The following is a 7,608-nucleotide window of genomic DNA, read 5'->3' on the forward strand; positions in this document are numbered from 1 at the left end:
CTGTCAGTGCTTTACAAATAATAATGATAATCACCTGCTATGCACTTTAACAAATGGTGAAACTGGGGAGAGTCTAGCTCCTCTTCCAAATCTTAACTTTTCCATCGACAGCCTGCCACACATAGAGTCTGACCTTGGGGCAACATCTCTGGCATTGACTGTTGCCTCTTAAATAAAGTGTGTTCCTATTTTGAAAAGTGATTCAGTAAAAATAATACAGTGGGGTTCCATAATTATTGCTTTAATTGATGTCACTATTAAATGTGCTCAGATTAGAGGTAAAACAATGTTTTGACAGCCATGCAAACTCAATCTGGGATCTGAAAGTCAAGCTGGGTTATTTCCTTTCCTCAAATTAATACCAGTTTAGGCCCTCAGTGATACCTATTCAACCCCACTGTTATGAAATTATGCCTCAGTGACATCTGCACAACCTAATTGTTGTCTTTGAGTTTGCACAGGACAGGTATAATTGATAGGTGGGGGTCCATCATTTCATCCACAGGAAGAAATAGAATCCTGCTCACTCTCTTAAAGCTGTGTTGGTGTGACTGACTAAATGGGATTAAAAACTAGTAAAATCTTTGTTTTGTCACTAACATGGCATACATGACTTTAAATACACAAAAGCCATATTTGTTGAATAAGAAGGTGCTGTTTTCACACACACACTTTTCAGAGTAGTACTTTCTAAATTACATCAACATTTGAAATCTGATGTTGCAAATAATCTTAGCACAGGGTGGGGGTTGGCAGGCTGTCATGGGGAAGGGCAGGTATATCATGTAAAAACTTCTGTGTTTAATTAATTTTGGTGGTTACATACAACAGGGTAATTTCGTGCAAACTTCCTCTAGAAAACTTGTCAGTACATATCTCAGTCCTGGCTCTCTTCTGAGCAGTGTCAAAGAGCATGGTGATTTTTGCTTTGTGGAAAAATGTCAACCAAGGAATCAACTGAAACCAAGTATATCCACATAACTCTTGACCTAATGGTCTGTTAGTAGTAAAAGGGGTGGGGGGGAGCGTACATCTGAAGTTGAATAGATTTGGGGAAGGGTCCCACTTTGCAACACATCCTGAGTGCACGATCATTTTTCGGTTTTTAAAAAATAGCTGAGTTCTGGTTAAAAAATTAAATGACTGTATAGCAGTGAAAAAATAAGAGATGCTCAAGCTAAATTCTAACAGAAGGTTTTATTATTTCACCTCAAGGAACTCTGCACTTCAATGGCCTGCTTCCTTCACATGACCTTTCATCCTTTTCTTTGGCTTATTTTTCACTAGGCTGCGAGTTTTACACTCCGCTTTCTGTCCGGATTGGTTACACGCCATTAAATTAGGCCGTGGTGACTGGGAGGCATGAGCCAGCGGGTCTGGCTGAAACAGCAGTTGGTTATTACTCCCCAAATGGCTGCATTTTCCCGTCTGGGTACCAGAAGACAGTAGGGCAGTAAGTAGCAACAGTAACGGCAGAGTTGCTTCTCTCCTGGAAGTGAGAGTCCCAGGCGCTTGAAATTACAACCAATAGAAATAGCTGAACTGCTGCTTCACATAACATCTGATCTTCCTATAGAACGATGGTATGTAGCCTCTTTCATCCCGAAGGATCCCAAAGCTCTTTTAACTACTGTACGAACTATATAGGGATCATATAATTACCCCCTGATGTACTGCTACTTCAAGGGTGGGATACAGCATCTTAGTAGCATAAAGTGACAGTTTTGGATAGAAGCTGAAGAATCTCATATTCATTTGAAATCAGAGTAATGTAGGGAGGCAGCGTGCACTGGGAGTCCCTACCTAGCCCCAAGACCTAACACAGGTGTGATGGAGTGCTCACCCCACCCACCTGCAGCAAAGGGTTATTGGGCCTGAGTGGCCAATTAGCTCCCCTGCTTGCACCTGGAAAGTCAGCCAAGCCGAAGTAGTGATCAAGCCCAGGTGGGGGAGAGCTGGAGGCAGGGTTGCATTAAAGGACTGAGAAAGCTCAGTTAGGGAACACTTAGGAAAGAGGGGGTAGAAAGCTTCTTTGGAGGGAAGGCTGGGCCGGAGGCTGGCTGGCTATAGTGGGGTGGTCAATGAGGAGAAGAGGTGGTATTAACCATGGGCTGTGGGGAAGTAGTATGAGGAGTCTAGAGATAGGAAGGGGCTCAGGAAAAACTCTGTGCATTCTAAGGAGCACATCTAACTATTCAGGACAGGGTCCCTGGGCTAGAACCCAGAACAGACAGGGGGTTTATTGTAGGGATTATTAATCCCAGTATAGGGCTGCAGGCTGAGCCTTCAAGATGGGCTAAGGCATAATCCAAAAGGGGTTAGAAAGATCTTCTTGTGTTGAGATGTTTTGGGGACTTCTTGAAGAGTTGGTATCCCAGAAAGGGTGGTGTGACCTGGCGAGAGGACTGAGTTGTTGAAAGGGGGCTGCCAGAGTGATGGTTGGCAGCAGTTGCCAGGCTCAGCCAGGAGAGGTGCCTGTCTGTCATAGCAGGACTAACGTTCCTACGGACAATGCAGTGATGCTTGTAGGGGTGGGAGTTCTGGGCTGCAGCTCTGTCTCCGCTGAAGAGGTTAATGAAATTAGAGGCCTGGAAGAGCTTTTGTCTGAGGCAAGAATAAAAAGTTCAAGACTAATTAGCAGAGAGAAGATGTGAGTAAGAGATGACATATTAAACTTCTATAAACTGATAACATACTGATCAGTTGGACTCACCAGTTCATCCTTTATCAGAAGCAAAGGGGCAACCAACTGAATTTAAAGGCAAAAAATTTAAAACCGATCAAAGGAAATATTTTTTTTTGCCTGCAGTGCATGATTAACCCATGGAACTCATTGCCACAAAGCTATGCTGGGGCTAAAAGCGTAGTAGATTTCAAAAAGGGTTTGACACTTGCAGGAATAAGATCTGCAATTACAAGAGCTAGTATAAAAAAATCTGACTTTTGTTACCCTTTCCCTCCCCAATGATAATATAACATGTGAAAGAATTAAAGAGTTAGGTCTGCACCCCACTCCTACTAACTAAAGTCACATGGGAATCGATGACTATCGCTGGTATGGATCCCTCTTCCCCAACTCCCAGACCTGCTCACATGCGGGTTGGACTAGCAGGACTGGGTTGAGTCTGGAATGGAAAAGCATGCAGGGTCTGCCTCTTGTCCCCCTCTCTGGGGCACAGCTGCAGTGTGCAGTGCGACAGTAGATGAGGATGCCTTTCTGCTCTTCCTTGTCTGCTAGTGGAGGTTAGCGTGTAGATTGGAATAAGAGGCAGGTGCTGTCTCTAAATCCTTCTACCTTTGGGATCAGGTTAGTGTGTAGAAACTGCATGGCTGGGCTGGAGCCCTCCTTCCAAACACACATAGCCTGCTTTGAGGTTAGAGTGGCTGGCCCCTGTCCTGTCTTCTACTGGGGTGAAACTAGTGTGTGGAATAGAAAGCACAGCTCCCAAGGATCGAGCATCAGTGTCCACTGTAGCAACACACAATGTGTTGCTGAGAAAACAGCTATTATCCTTGGTCCTGTATCACTAATGAGACACACAGCACAGCAATGTTTGCGGCTGCTCAGACAAGTCTCTAGTAATAACTATGCTGCTGTATGACCAGAAGCCCTTTGCAGCTGTAAACTCACCCCTGCACGGCTTTACCATGGCTAGCATAGCTTAACACATGAAGTGATAAAGACACATTTCCTAGGCCTGAGGACACGGAGGATTTCTCATTGCTGCACAAACTTACCTTCCTCACCTCATCATCTCGCTCCGAAAACTGAAGCCTGCATGACATGAAAGGGGAGGAAACACACTCAGCAAAACATCATTTTAAAAAAAATGAAGTAAACTATCAAGGTGTATGCATGCCTGTGATCTTAGCATTGTCACTCTTTTCCTGCCTCTCCTCTCCATCTTGTCCAAGTCATATCAGAACAAGAGTATATGTCCTTTTGGACAGAGGGTCCGTCTTGTTTGTGAGGCACCTGGCACATTTTTAGGCACTCAAAAAACAATTCTGAAGCATCCATCACACATTGCAAATACCTCTTCGATCCAGGCTGTCTTGTAAGCCAGTGCCAGAGTGGGAAAAATAGAACAATTTTAAAATGTCAGTTGTCCTCAGAAGAATTTTGTGGCCTCTGGGCTCCATAAGAGGACTCTGTCAACTGGAAAGTGTGTGTGTGTGTGTGTTCAGAGAGGTGTTCTACTTAATGCTGCATTACGCTTTGACCACTAGATGGCAGAATAAGTGCAAAATTTCATACCTAGAATACTAAATCCAGTGTGCAGCTGAAGTATCTAGAATGGCTATCGCTGAAGAATATAGGTGCGGGAGTCACAGTATATTTTAAAAAGTAGAACCTGAACTCTCCATACCATCCTCATTTTAGCTGTCCTGAATGCAATCAGTTTTGTTCCTGTTTTCCAGGAGACCAATTCTTAGCCATCTGTAAGTCTATTATTGGAAGAAGGTCTGTACAAAGAGAAGAGTCTAGAACTGTAGATTATAAAAAGCAAAATTGGGATTCATCCTGATAATTGACAATAGGGAATTCCACAGCCTGGGGAAAACACTGCATCTGGAATATAAGAGCTTCCCCCTAAGGACAGGGGGAAGTCAGTCAGTGTCTCTAACTATCCTAGCTGTCATGGCAGGGGAGAGGTAGTATTAGGGCTAGACCATTAATAGCTTTACAGATCAAGACCAACATCTTGAAGCAAGTCTGGAGCTGGATAGGGAGCTCGTAAGGAATAAAGTGCACCCAATGTGATGTGATCTTAATGAGTTCCACTGGGCAAGGGGGCAGCGACATGATGAATCAGATGCAGCTTTCTTGAGGCTTTAGTGGTCACCCCCAAAACATCATTTTGCAGTGACCCTGCCTGGGTCATGAAAAGCATGTGGGATCACTGTGGTTAGATCTCCTGGTTTGTTGAAGATCGAGGGGGTTACTGGACACAGTCATTAATTGAGTTCTTAGAGACAGCAAAGAGTCCGGTAGAACTATATACTATCTCAGCGCAGGAGGGCAGAGTGTGTGGCCACAGTTTCCTGCCACGCCTTCCAAGTGTTTTCCTCTTGCTGCTAATTTCACCTTCATCTTCCCTGAATTTAACAGAGCCACTTTCCTGCCTCCCAAGTTCTGTTCCCTTCAGATACTGAGACATGAATGTCAGTAATGGGTGCAAAAGTGGTAGAGCTGGGTATTGTTGGCACATCGATGACCCTGTAGTACATGACATCTCCCATGAATAAGAGGGTTGACAAGGTCTGCAGCACTCTGCAGGGAAGAGGAGCAATCACTCATTACGTCCATCTGGATTCTGTGAGCGGGAAAATGAGCAAGAACAACTCTGCCTACCCCTGCAAGGTCTCACAGGGGAGTCAGTAGGACATCACGTTTGATCGTGTGGAAGGCTGCTGATAGGTCAAGCAATATCAGAATGGACATCTCACTTCTGTCCACGGCCAGAAGGGGGGCATCAGTGGAGCCAGGTCTGTCTCTGTGACTGACTGGAAAGGGTCAAGATGTTGCTTCTGGAGGCAGTTTTCCATCATCTTTTCTAGAAAAAGTCCAAGATGCTGATTTTGTTTACTGTCACATGTATATTTATAGCACCTATAACAATTGTATTTTGATACTGAAAGATGCCCAGATTGCAAATGTTTCTAACTAGGACCCCCTTATTTTCCTTCCCTGCAACCTTGGGAAAATCTTCTGCTCTCAGAGGAAATCCCCGTCTGAAATGCTTTGTTAAACATGCCGCCAGAGTCCAGGCACACTCAACGTTCCAGTAGATATGCTGAGGACAGTAATGCCTGGGTTTGATACTTGTCACACTTTGCCAAAACAATAAAGTCTTCTTCGCTATCCCATACAATTCCTAATGTTCCCTCTACCACACTGTCTGCTACATAGGCGCCGAATCCGTGGGTGCTCTGGGGCAGGAGAACCCATGGGGAAAAAATAGTGGGTGCTTAGTACCCACTGGTGGCCCCCCCGATTAGCTCTTCCCCTTCCCCCCTCCAGCGCCTCCCACCTGCCGGTCGGCCCTCTGATCAGTAGAGCCCTGCGCGGGTACAAATTTATACCCGTGGATGCGGATATCTGCGGATATAAATCAGTATCTGCTGAACTGAAGAGCTCTCCTGGGAACCGCAGCAACAAAAGGAGCAGAACATGGGGCTGCCACTCCCAGGAGCCAGTGCCCTGCACTGCCAGCTCATCCGGCATGGCCTTACCGCTCCCAGCCCTTCCCCCATCCCTTCCATGTAGCTGTCTGCATCTCCTGTCTGGGGGAGTGTGCTGCTTGAACACAAGAGTGCAGCCAGGGGCAGCTGCCGGTGGGGCTGGGGGCAGTACAGCCATGCTGGAGGAGCTGCCGGTGCAAGGCGCTGGCTCCTGGGAGTGGCAGCCCCACTTTGTGCTCCTTTCGCTGCTGTGGTTCCCAGGAGAGCCCTGTGGTTCCATAGATACCAATTTATATCTGCGGAGGGCTCCACTGATCAGCTCCTCTTCCTCCCTCCCAGTGCCTCTCGCCTGCTGTGATCAGCTGTTCAGCGACATGCAGGAGGCACTGGGGGGAGGGGTGGAACAGGGTGAGAAGAGGCAGGACGGGGGGGTCAGGGGGGAAAGGGCGGAGTGGGGGGCAGGCCTGTGGCAGAGCAGGGGTAATCACAAAGTCAGCACCTCTGGTCTGCTAAGCTGAGATGGAGCAACTGAGAGCATTGGATACAATGTTTTTCGGTGGTGGAAGTCTCTTGGGACTCATATTAATAAAAATCCCTTAGTGCTTCCCCAGATCTTTTATAGGCACTCTTAGTAAGTACAGCGATGGAGTACCAAGACCCACTGTAGCTATTGGAACCATGGCATCACGAGCACACGAGAGCGTAGTTCTCAACACAGCTATCAATGCTAGCTCTTGAGGGCAGGGACTATGTCATTTAACATTCATAATAATAAAACACTAAACTAGGGTTTAGAAAACCTAGTAAGAAAATGTTAAACTAGTGTTTAGTGTGTTCTTATTTTTAACACCAACCAGATGACTGATTTCAACAATCTTTTGTATGGGTGGGTGGGGAATACAAAGTCTCTCTCCGCTCCCTGTGTTCTCTTTTTTTGGCCTCTGAGGATTGGAGTACCTCTTGGTTCAGTTCTTCCCGAACAGGTGTGTTACATGGGAAAGGTATCTTAAAGGAGATAGTCCCAAGGTTCTCGCTCACTTAGGAGAAGTCCTCATAGCTCTGAGAGTGTCTGTACAGCTGTGGGGTCATCTCTGCAATCAGGAACCAAGCAAAGTTATCAGCTCGAGGGTAAACAGCACGTTCTTTTTACTAGAACTCATAGGTTTAAAAAAGCTCGATACTAAACTCTGGCTGGCTTCCAGCACCACCTCTCCCCTCAGATCTCTTCTTTTTAAATTTTTTTTAACTGAACTCAATCCTGTCATTATCAAGGTGAAATATGATGCCATTAGCATGGCAGAGTAGTTATTTGTAGAATGAGACGGCAGCTTTTCTGCTTCTAATTATCTGACTGTATGAGAAATCCTGACATTAGGAACAGACTGTCACTGCAGCGAGAGGCTGTTTGATCCACCGTGCACT

Source organism: Caretta caretta, chromosome 15, assembly GCF_965140235.1.
Source record: "Caretta caretta isolate rCarCar2 chromosome 15, rCarCar1.hap1, whole genome shotgun sequence".
Taxonomy (NCBI): Eukaryota; Metazoa; Chordata; order Testudines; family Cheloniidae; genus Caretta; species Caretta caretta.